This window comes from Macaca nemestrina, chromosome 9 (genome assembly GCF_043159975.1).
Source record: "Macaca nemestrina isolate mMacNem1 chromosome 9, mMacNem.hap1, whole genome shotgun sequence".
NCBI lineage: Eukaryota > Metazoa > Chordata > Mammalia > Primates > Cercopithecidae > Macaca > Macaca nemestrina.
In genome coordinates, this window is record NC_092133.1 from 174,015 (window position 1) to 186,420 (window position 12,406).

Genomic DNA, 12,406 nt, shown 5'->3' on the forward strand with positions numbered 1-12,406 from the left:
CAACTTTTGTTTGTTTGAGAAAGTCTTATTCTTGCCTTCAGTTTTGAAAGATAGTATTGCTGGGTATGGTATTCTTGGGCAGTACTTTTTTTTTTCTTTTAGGATTTTGAATATATCATCCAGTTCCTTTCTGGGCTATAAGGTTTCTGGAAAAAGGAAATCCATGGATATCTTACACAGTGGTCATCCCTTTTGTGTAACTAGTTGCTGTCCCTTGTTGCTTTCAAAATTCTCTCTTTGTCTAAATTTTTAACAATTTGATTATAATGTGTCTCAATGTGTGTCTCTGGATTTTTCCTATTTGGCATCATCTGAGCTTCCTGAATCTTGATTTCAATTTATTTCCCTAGGCTTGGGAGGTTTTTTCCCCATGATTTCTTTGAATATGTTTTGGGCCCCTTTCTCCCTGTCTTCCTCCTGGTCCACCAATAATGAATATATTGTTCAGCTTGATGAAGTCCTGTAAGGTATCTTTTTCATTTCTTTTTGCTTCTAGGATTGGATTATTTCCAATGACGTGTCTTTAATCTCACTGGTCCTCTCTTTCACTTAATCTGGTCTCTGTTGAACACCTCTGTTGAATTTTTCAGTTCAGTTATTATATTCTTCAGTTTTATAATTTCTATTGGGTGCTTTTGAAATACTTTCTATCTCTTTGTTGAAATTATTTGTTTATGCATTTTTCTTCTGACCTTCGTGAACATCTTTATGACCATTATTTTGAATTCCTCATTGGGTAGATCACACATCTCCACTTCACTAGGGTTGGTTTCTGCAGATTTATCTTGATCTTTTATTTGGAACCCATTTCCCTGTTTTTCCATCTCCTTTGATTCTCTGTATTGGTGTCCGTGCGTTAGATAAGACAACAGCCTCTCCCAGTTCTGTCAGACTGTGAGACTCCCAGGTCTGTCAATGTAGGAGAAGGGCCTCACCAATCAGTCCAGATATTCTGAGGTGCCTCTTAAATCCTTGTTTATCCAAACTACTGTCTCTGATTTTAGTGCCCCCCGACCACTGACCACTGCAGGATATTACAATGTGCCAAGTCCCGTCAGTGCCTTGAGATAGGTAAGATAGAAACTAGATGCAGTTGGAAAGATTGGAGTGTTAAATATATGTTCCAGTTTCTTCTTTGCTCAGGGTAAAGCTGAGAGCAAGAGTTTATCTCCCACTCTCTATGCACTATGTCAGAAGAAGGATCTGTGACAAGTGTCTGCATTTTCATTCAGACAGCACCCTCTGATAGTCACTAGAAGTTGGATTGCTGAATGTCCACTTCTTTATTTTCTGTGGTCCAGGGAGACTCAGAAATGCAGAGACCCACCAATTCCCAAAGTTAGGTGGTTAAGGAGGCACTCCTCTGGGTGGGAGCTGTAGAAGTTGTGGTACTTGGTGCACAAACTGCTTCTAAAAGGAATCTACAGAGCTAGTTTTATCACTGGGGTGAAGTGGAGGGAAAGGCTTGGGAAGTGCCTGAAGTCTCATTCAGAATCCTGGAGGTCTATTTGTTTGTCTGCCCTGTTGGCTCCCAGATGCAGGCTAGATAGGAGCCTGATCCTTAAGCAGTAACTGGAAAATTCTGCAGACTAATCCCTTCCAGGGAGAAACTGGAAGCCGTGTATTTTAACCTCTTCCCTGCATTGGTCCTTGAGGGTGTAGCTCCTATAAGTGCTTGCATGCCCATTTTTTTTCTTTTTCTTTTTCTTGTTTGATTTTTTTTTTTTGTTTTTTGTTTTGTTTTGTTTTTTGTTTTTTTCTGATGGAATCTTGCTGTGCCACCTAGGCTGCAGTGTAGTGGTGCGATCTCAGCTCACTGCAACCTCCACCTCCCGGGTTCAACTGATTCTCCTGCCTCAGCCTCCCAAGTAGCTGGGATTACAGGTGCCCGCCATCGCACACAGCTAATTTTTGTATATTTAGTATAGACAGAGTTTCACCATGTTGGCAAAACTGGTCTCGAATTCCTGACCTCAGGTGATCCACCTGCCTTGGCCTCCCAAAGTGTTGGGATTACAGGCGTGAGCCACCACGCCCAACCTTGCATGCCCATTTAAAACTACCTCTTTGTACCGTGATCTAGGGAGACTAGCAAATGCCAAGTTGCTTTCATTCTCAGAGTTACGAAGTTTAGGATGCAGTCTTTTGGGTGGGAGCTGTAAAATTGGTGCAGTCAGTGTGCAGACAAACTTCTTCCAGAAAGAATTGGTAGATCTAGATATATCACAGGCAAACCACAGGAGAGGAGAAGGCTTAAGATGTGCTGAGCTACTGCTCCGCCTCCCGTCGGGCTATACACTAGTCCCCCTTATCCGTGGATGATACAATCCAGGACATTCTGCAGATTCCTGCAGCTGTGTATAGCACCAAACCCCGTATATACTATGCTTTGTTTCCTATACAGACCTATGATGAAGTTTAATTTATAAATTAGGCACAATAATGAAGAAAACATAATTCATTATAAAATAGAACAATTATAACAACATACGGTGATAAGTTATTTAAAGCTTACAAACTATTTCTGGAATTTTCCATTTAATATTTTCAGACTGCAGTTGGCCATAGTTAACTGAAACTTTGGAAAGAAAAACCGTCAATAACAGAGGATTATTGCAGTTTCTCAGCCCGGTTAACTCCCTAATTCAGGCTAGTTAGAAGCTCAGCCGTTAGCAGAAGGTGGAGGAGTATACTGGCAAACTCCTTTTAGGGTTTTGCTACTTTGTTCTGTGGTCTAGGGGGACTTGTGTATGCCTAGTCCCTTCCACTACCAGAGCTAGCTGAATTAAAAGTCAAACCGCGGGAACCTTGGAGCTAGGGTCATGTACACGTGGTCCATACCCTTCTCTCCTCAGGGAGAAGTTATATGTTGGGAGATTTTCCTGATTTATGGTGCAGTACCCAGAGTGATATTTGTGCCTACGTGTGCCTCAGCTTTTCCTACCTGCTTGATGTGAATATTTTCTCAGTTGTCTGCTGTGTAAGAAACTCTCAACTTTTTCTGACTTTCCCTCAGAGAAAATGGATCCGTGTGTAGGTGTTTATTCGAGTTGTCTCTGGGTGGAGGGAGAGTTGGAAGTCTCCTATGCCACTATGTTGCTGATGTCACCACCCAGTAAAGTTTTCTAAAACAAATTACTTGACCATAAAGCCCAGAACAACAAGAAGTGAATCAAAATAAAATTTAGAAATAAAGAAGCTATGATCGGAGGTTTTATAAATACTGGTAGCCACTATATTTATAATATATAAGAGTAAACAATTATGGCATAGAATGTAAATGATATGAATTCTGACAAGATAACATAGGCAGCGATCTCCTCATTTTTCATGGCAAGGAGGGCATTCATATTGTCTAAAATTAAAATTTGTTTAGAAACAACTACTCTTCAATGTTTTGATAAACTTCAGTGTATGTTCTAGGACACAGCAACATTCAGGGAGCTCCTTGCCTAAGTGAATGGCCATATTTTATTTCTTTTGAGATATATTTATGCTATAGTTTAGATATTAGACCTTCCAGACTTCATGTTGAACTGTGATCCCCTATGTTGGAAGTGGAGCGTCATGGGAGGCGTTTGGGTCATGGAGGCAGAACACTCATGAATAGATTAATGCCCTGGTGTTGTGACTTCTCACTTTATTAGGTCACCCAAGAGATGGCTGTTGAAAAGAGCCTTCCCATGATGGTTAGTACTGAGTGTCAACTTGATTGGATTGAAGAGTTCAAAGCATTAATCCTGGTTGTGTCTGTGAGGGTGTTGCCAAAGGAGATTCACATTTGAGTCAGTGGGCTGGGAAGGCAGAGCCACCCTTAATCTGGTAGGTACCATCTAATCAGCTTCCAGAAAATATAAAGCAGGCAGAAAACCGTGAAGAGGTGAGACTGGCCTAGCTTCCAGTCTACATCTTCCTCCCATGCTGGATGCTTCCTGCCCTGGAACATCAGACTCCAAGTTCTTCAGTTTTGGGACTCAGACTGGTGCTGCTTGCTCCTCAGCCTGCAGACAGCCTATTGTGGGACTTTGTGATCATGTAAGTTAATCCTAATAAACTCTCCTTTATATATATAGTTCATATATATTTATATATACTATATATGGTGTATATATAGTTATATATATTTATATATATTTATACCATATATGGTATATATGAATATAAATATATATAAATATATATAACTATATATACCATATATAGTATATATTGTGTATATATAGTATAGTGTATATATAGTATATATAGTGTGTATATAAGTGTATATACTATATAGTATATATTACATATGTATATACTGTGTATATATACTATATATAGTATATACTGTGTATATATACTATATATTTACATATATAAATATATATACACTCTCTATATATAAGTTCTGACCCTCTAGAGAGCCCTGAGTAATACAGATTTTGGTACCAGGAGTGGTTCTAGAGGAACAGAATATTAAGGATGGAGTTTTTTCATTGGTTTTCAGGTTTCTGGAGTTGGCTGCTTAATATGATTAGATGCAAAAATGCTAAGAACTCTACTTCTAATAGTATGAACAATGATAGTCCTTGGCATAAACTGTTTAGAAAGTTATACAAAATAAATGCATCTGACACTCCTGATTCACAGCTTGTGAGGGGCAAGGAGTTTAGTGACGCTATACATAATATGTGTGACCATATGTGGAGAACCAAGGAACATAATGAAACTGGTTGGTTGTTGCTAAGTTCAGTGGACAAGGTGATGAAAGCAAATGATGAACACAGGTATTCCATCTCCTGGCTTCAGAAGAAGATACTCAGCCTCAAATCTGCTAAGATTGCCCTGAGAGTCTCATGTCTTTCAGAGAAAGAGCTGAAATTGTGGAAAAACGGACACAAGCTTTTATCATTCTCGTGGCTAACCTGCAGTGAAAGATGCATGCACAGCCTCTCCAGGTGTCTACTGTTAAAGTGAGTGCATTGATTGGAAAAAAAAAAAATGGGACCCTGAAACTTGGAATGGGGACATGTTGGAGAACCCTGATGAAGCTGGGGACACTTGAGTTCGTAAACGCTGAAGAACTTTTTTGGCCAGAAGAAACTGCTTCCCCATCCCCCATAGTGGCAACATCCCCTCCCCAACCCATGCTGCCATCAGCCTTTCCACCTTTGTCTGAAGCGATAAACCCTGCGCTGCCTGAGACAACAGTGATGGCCTCCCCTGAGGCAGTTGCCAGGCAAGATAATGTTGATTGTCCTCAGGAGCTACCCTCCAACACCGCTGTTTGCTTCTAGACCTGTAACTAGACTAAAGACCCGGTGGGCCCCTAGAGGTGAGGTTGAGAGTGTGACCCATGACGAGGTGCACTACACCCAAAAAGATCTGCTTGAGTTCTCTAATTTATATAAACAGCAATCTGGAGAACAGGCATAGGAATGGATATTAAGGGTATAGGATAATGGGGAAGGAATATAGAGTTGGATCAGGCTGAATTTATTGATTTGGGCCCACTAAGTAGGAACTCTGCTTTTAATGTTGCAGCTTGGGGAGTTAAAAATGGTTCTAATAGTTTATTTGATCGGTTAGCTAAAATACAGATTAAAAGATGGCTCATTGTGAGTGAAGTGGAAATGCCTGATCTCCCTTGGTTTAATGTAGAGGAAGGGATCCAAAGGCTTAGGGAGATTGGCATGGTGGGGTGGATTAGTCACCTTAGACCTACTCATCCCAGCTGGGAGGGTCCAAAAGATATTCTCTTGACCACAAAAATAGATTTGTGAGGGCAGCACCTGCATCTTTGAAGTCCCCTGCAATTGCTTTTCTCTGTATGTCAAATCTTATGGTGGGAGCCACAGTCACTCAACTACAAAATTTAAAGACAATGGTAATAATTGGATCCCGAGGTGGCAGGGGCCAAGTGGTGGCACTCAGCTGTCAGAAGCATGGTGGGCATAGCTATCATAATGGACAGCAGAGGCAAAGCGACAATCAGAATAGTCTGATTCATGTAGAGCTCTGGCATTGGCTAATTAATCATGGTGTTCCTAGAAATGAAATTGATAGAAAGCCTACTGCATTCCTACTTAATTTATACAAGCGGAAAACTTCTAGGTCAAATGGATAAAAGACTAATTTGAATTATAAAAACAGGGAATCATGGCCCCTCAATTTCCAGACTTGAGCCTGTTTACAGATCCAAAACAACTTGAATGAAGGGGAAGCCAAGTTCCCTTGAGGTAGGACCCAACTACATTACCATCAATTTGTGCAGTGAATCGTTCTCCTACTCTTCCCCAAGGAGGCCTCTGACCTTTCACCAAAATAACTGTGCACTGGAGAAAGGGAAATGGTCAGGCATTTCAGGGACTACTGGACACTGGCTCTGAGCTGACATTAATTCCAGTGGACCCAAAACGTCATTGTGGTCCTCCAGTTAAAGTAGGGGCTTATGGAAGTCAAGTAATTAATGGAGTTTTAGCTCAGGTCTGAATTACAGTGGGTCCAGTGGGTCTCCGGACTTGTCCTGTGGTCTGTTCCCTACTGCCAGAATGCATAATTGGCATAGACATACTTAGCAGCTGGCAGAACCTTCACATTGGCTCCCTGACTGGTAGGGTGAGGGCTATTATGGTGAGAAAGGCCAAACGGAAGCCATTAGAGCTGCCTCTACCTAGAAAACTAGTAAACCAAAACAATATTTTGCCACTGGAGGAAATGCAGAGATTAGTGCCACAATCAAGGACTTGAAAGACTCAGGGGTGGTGATTCCCACCACATTCCCATTCAACTCTCCCATTTGGCCTGTGCAGAAGACAGACAGATCTTGGAGAATGACAGTGGATTGTCATAAGCTTAACCAAGTGATGACTCCAGAGCTGCTGCACCAGATGTGGTTTTATAATTTGGGCAAATTAACAATCTCCTGGGACTTTGTATTCAACCATAGACTTGGCAAATGCCTTTTTCTCCATTCCTATCCATAAGGCCCTCCAGAAGCAATTTGCCTTCAGCTGGCAAGGCCAGCAATATACCTTTACTGTTGTACCTCAGGGGTATATGAATTCTCTGGCTTTGTGTCATAATCTTATTTGGAGAGACTTTGATCACTTTTTGCTTCCACAAGATATCACACTGGTCTATTACATTGATGACATTATGCTGATTGGATCCAGTGAGCAAGAACTAGCAAAAACACTGGACTTATTGGTGAGACATTTGTGTGCCAGAGGATGGGAAGTAAATCTGCCTAAAATTCAGGGACCTTCTACCTCAGTAAAATTTCTAGGGGTCCAGTGGTATGGGGTGTGTAGAGATATTCCTCCTAAGTTGAAGGATAAGTTGCTGCATTTGGCTCCTCCTACAACCAAGAAAGAGGCACAATGTCTAGTGGGCCTATTTGGATTTCAGAGGCAACACATTCCTCATTTGAGTGTTACTCCAGCCCATTTATTGAGTGACCTGAAAAGCTATCAGTTTTGAGTGGGGTCCAGAACAAGAGAAGGCTCTGCAACAGGTCCAGGTTGCTGTGCAAGTTGCTCTGCCACTTGGGCCATATGACCCAGCGGATCCAATGGTGTTTCAGGTGTCAGTGGCAGCTAGGCATGCTGTTTGGAGCCTTTGGCAGGCCGCCATAGGTGAATCACAGTGGAGACCTCTAGGATTTTGAAGCGAGGCCCTGCCATCTTCTGCAGATAACTACTCTCCTTTTGAGAGACAGCTCTTGGCCTGTTACTGGGCTTTGGTGGAAACTGAATGTTTGACTATAGGTCACCAAGTCACCATGCAACCTGAACTGCCTATCATGAACCGGGTGCTTTCTGACCCATCTAGCCATAAAGCGGGTCATGCACGGCAGCATTCCATCATCAAATGGAAGTGGTATATACATGATCAGGCTCCAGCAGGTCCTAAAGGCACAAGTAAGTTACATGAGGAAGTGACTCAAATGCACATGACTCCACTCCTGCCACCCTGCCTTCTCTCCCCCAGCCTGCACCGATGGCTTCATGGGAAGTTCCCTATAATCAGTTGACAGAGGAAGAGGAGACTAGGGTCTGGTTCACGGATGGCTCTGCACGATATGCAGGCACCACCCAAAAGTGGACAGCTACAGTCCCTTTCTAGGACATCCCTGAAGGACAGTAGGGAAGGAAAATCTTTCCAGTGGGCAGAACTAAGAGTAGTGCACGTGGTTGTGCACTTTGCATGGAAGGAGAAATGGCCAGATATGCAATTATATAGTGATTCATGGGCTGTAGTCAGTGGTTTGGTTGGATGGTCAGGACCTTGAAAGAAAAATGATTGGAAATTGGCAACAAAGAAATCTGGGGAAGAGGTATGTGGATGGAACACTCTGAGTGGTCAAAAACTATGAAGATATTAGTATCCCATGTGAGTGCTCACCAATGGGTGACCTCAGCAGAGAAGCATTTAAACTATCAAGTGGATAGGATGACCCCTTCTGTGGACACCATTCAGCCTCTTTCCCAAGCACCTCTGTCATTGTCCAATAGGCCCATGAACAAAGTGGCCATGGTGGCAGGGATGCAGGTTATGAATGGGCTCAGCAACATGGACTTCTACTCATCAAGGCTGATCTGGTTATGGCCACTGCTGAGTGCCCAATTTACCAGCAGCAGACACCAACACTGACCCTCAATATGGCACCATTTCCCGGGATGATCAGCCAGCTACCTGGTGGCAGGTTGATTATATTGAACCTCTTCCATCATGGAAACGGCAGAGATTTGTCCTCAGTGGAATAGATACTTACTCTGGATACGGGTTTGCCCATCCTGCATGCAATACTTCTACCAAGACTACCATCTGTGGACTCACAGAATGCCTTATCCACCATCATGGTATCCCACACAGCATTGCCTCTGACCAAGGTACTCACTTTACGGCTAAAGAACTGCAGCAGTGGGCTCATACTCATGGAATTCACTGGTCTTACCACATTGCCCATCATCCTGAAGCAGCTGGATTGACAGAACGGTGGAATGGCCTTTCAAAGTCACAATTACCATATCAATTATGTGACAATACTTTGCAGGGTTGGGGAAAAGTACTCTAGAAGGTTGTGTATGCACTGAATCAGCATCTGATATATGGTACCGTTTCTCCCATAGCCAGGTTTCATGGGTCCAGGAATCAAGGGATGGAAGCAGAAGTGGTGCCACTCACCATCACCCCTAGTGATCCAGTAGCAAAATGTTTGCTTGCTATTCCCACGACATTATGTTCTGCTGGCCTAGAGGTCTTAGTTCCAGAGGGAGTAATGCTGCCACCAGGAGACACAACAACGATTCCATTAAACTGAAAGTTAAGATTGTCAGCTGGACACTTTGGGCTCCTCCTATCTTTAAGTAAACCGGCTAAGAAGGGAGTTACAGTGTTGGCTGGGTTGATTGACCCAGACTATCAAGATGAAATCAGTCTACTACTCCATAACAGAGGTAAGGAACAGTATGCATGGAACACAGGAGATCCATTAGGGCGTCACTTAGTATTACCATGCCCTGTGATTAAGGTCAATGAGAAACTTCAACAGCCCAAGCCAGGCAGGGCTACAAATGGTCCAGACCCTTCAGGAATGAAGGTTTGAGTCACTCCACCTGGAAAAAAGAAAACTTCGACCTGCTGAGGTGCTTGCTGAAGGCAAAGGGAATACAGAATGGGCAGTAGAAGAAGGTAGTCATCGATACCAGCTATGACCACGTGACCAGCTGCAGAAATAAGGACTGTAAAAAGTATTAAATCCTAGGTGTGCCTGTGAGGGTGTTGCCAAATGAGATTCACGTTTGAGTCAGTGGGCTGGGGAAGGCAGACCCACCCTTAATCAGGTGGGCACCATCTAATGAGCTTCCAGCAAATATAAAGCAGGCAGAAAAACATGAAAAGGCGAGACTAGCTTAACCTTCCAGCCTACATCTTTCTCCCATGCTGGATGCTTCCTGCCCTCAAACATCAGACCAAAACTCAGTTTTGGTACTTGGACTGGCTCTCCTTGCTCCTCAGCTTGCAGACAGCCTATTGTGGGACCATGTGATCATGTAAGTTAATATTTAATAAACTCCCCTTTACATATATGTGTGTGTGTGTGTGTGTGTGTGTGTGTGTGTGTGTGTATGAAATTTATCCTATTAGTTCTGTCCCTCTAGAGAACCCTGACTAATACAGATTTTGGTACCAGGAGTGGGGTGTTGTGTTGCTGAAAAGATACCCAAAAATGTGGAAGTGACTTTGGAATTGGGTAACAGGCCAATGTTGGAACAGTTTGGAGGGCTCAGAAGAAGACAAGAAAATGTGGAAAAGTTTGGAACTTCCTAGAGACTTGTTGAATGGCTTTGCCCAAAATGCAATAGCAATATGGACAATAAAGTCCAGGCTGAGGTGGTCTCAAATAGATGTGAGGAACTTGTTGGGAAGTGGAGCTAAGGTGACTCTTGTTATGTTTTAGCAAAGAGACTGGCAGCATTTTGCCCCTACCCTAGAGATATGTGGAACTTTGAACCAGAGAGAGATGATTTAGGGTATCAGGTGGAAGAAATTTCTAAGCAGTAAACATTCAAGAGGTGATTTGGGTGCTGTTAAAGGCATCCCATTTTATAAGGAAAGCAGAGCATAGAAGTTTGGAAACTTTGCAGCCTGACAATGCAATAGAAAAGAAAATCCCATTTTCTGAGGAGAAATTTAAGCCAGTTGCAGAAATTTGCATAAGTAATGAGGAGCCGAATGTTAACTCACAAGACAATGGGGAAAATGTCTCCACAGCATGTCAGAGGTCTTCATGGCAGCCCTTCTCATCACAGGCCTGGAGGTGTACAAGGAAAACATGGTTTCCTGGGCTAGGCCCAGGGTCCCCAGGCTGTGTGCAGCCAAGGGACTTGTCCTGTGTCCCAGCTGCCCCTAGCCATGACTAAAAGGGACCAAGCATGAAGCTCCAGCTGTGGCTTCAGATGGTGCAAGCCCTAAGCCTTGGCAGCTTCCACATGGTGTTGAGCCTATAGGCACACAGAATTCAAGAATTGAGGTTTGGGCACCTCCACCTAGATTTCAGAAGATGTATGGAAATGCCTGGGTACCCAGGCAAAAGTTTGCTGCAAGGGCGAGGCCCTCATGGAGAACATCTGCTAGGGCGGTGCAGAAGGGAAATGTGTGGTCAGAGCCCCCACACAGAATTCCTACTGGGGCACCACCTATTGGAGCAGTGAAAAGAGAACCACCATCCTCCAGACCCCAGGATGGTAGATCCACTGACAGCTTGCACTGTGTGCCTGGAAAAACTACCAACACTCAATACCAGCCCATAAAAACAGCCAGGAGGGAGGTTGCACCCTGCAAAGCCAAGGGGCAGAGCTGCCCAAGACCATGGGAACCCACTTCTTGCATCAGTGTGACCCAGATGCGAGACGTGGAGTCAAAGGAAATAAGTTTGGAACCTTTGAGATTTGACTGCCCTGCTGGATTTTGGACTTGCATGGGGCCTGTAGCCCCTTTGTTTTTGGCCAATTTCTCCCATTTGGAATGGCTGTGTTTACCCAATGCCTGTACCCACATTGTATCTAGGAAGCAACTAACTTGCTTTTGATTTTACAGGGCCATAGGCAGAAGGGACTTGTCTCGTCTCAGATGAGACATTGGACTATGGACTTTTGAGTTAATGCTGAAATGAGTTAAGGCTTTGGGGGACTGTTGGGAAGGCATGATTGATTTTGAAATGTGAGAACACGAGATTTGGGAGGGGCCAGGAGTGGAATGATACAGTTTGGCTGTGCCCCCACCCAAATCTCAACTTGAATTGTATCTCCCAGAATTCCCATGTGTTGTGGGAGGGACCCAGTGGGAGGTAATTGAATCATGGGGGCTGGTCTTTCCTGTGCTATTCTCATGGTAGTGAATAAGTCTCACGAGATCTGATGGGTTTATCAGGGATTTCTGCTTTTGCTTCCTCCCCATTCTCTCTTGTCACTGCCAGGTAAGAAGTGCCTTTCACCCTCCACCATGATTGTGAGACCTCCCCCAGCCACGTGGAACTGTAAGTCCAGTTGGACATCTTTCTTTTGTAAATTGCCCAGTCTCAGGTATGTCTTTATCAGCAGCGTAAAAATGGACTAATACACTTCCCCTCTCTCTCTCTTGCTCACTCACTCATTCCCTTCCCCTCTTACCTTGCCATATGATCCCTGCATGCCAGCTCCACTTCACCCTCCACCATGTATGAAAGCACCCTGTGCCATCATCGGATGCAAATGCTGGCACCATCATTCCTGTGCAGCCTGCAGAACCATGAGCCAAATAAACCTCTTTTCTTTACAAATTACCCAGCCCCAGCTATTCCTTTATACCAACACTAAATGGACTAAGACAATTGAGATAGAAACTTTAAGCACCAGCCAGCAGATATGGGTTTTAAGAGTTT

At 43.6% G+C, this 12,406-nt stretch overlaps 1 protein-coding gene across 3 annotated transcripts in view; it reads right to left on the reverse strand.

Annotated features, from left to right (window-relative positions):
* Nucleotides 1-5,122: 5,122 nt before the first annotated feature.
* Nucleotides 5,123-12,406, reverse strand: part of LOC139356146 (uncharacterized) — a 43,684-nt gene continuing 36,400 nt past the window's right edge. For all 3 annotated transcript variants that reach the window (XR_011607553.1, XR_011607552.1, XR_011607551.1), the window contains 2 exons: nucleotides 12,156-12,263; nucleotides 5,123-10,798 (listed from right to left, as the gene is read on the reverse strand). The gene's annotated coding sequence lies outside the window, so the exon portion shown is untranslated. The remainder of the gene's footprint in view (nucleotides 10,799-12,155; nucleotides 12,264-12,406) is intronic.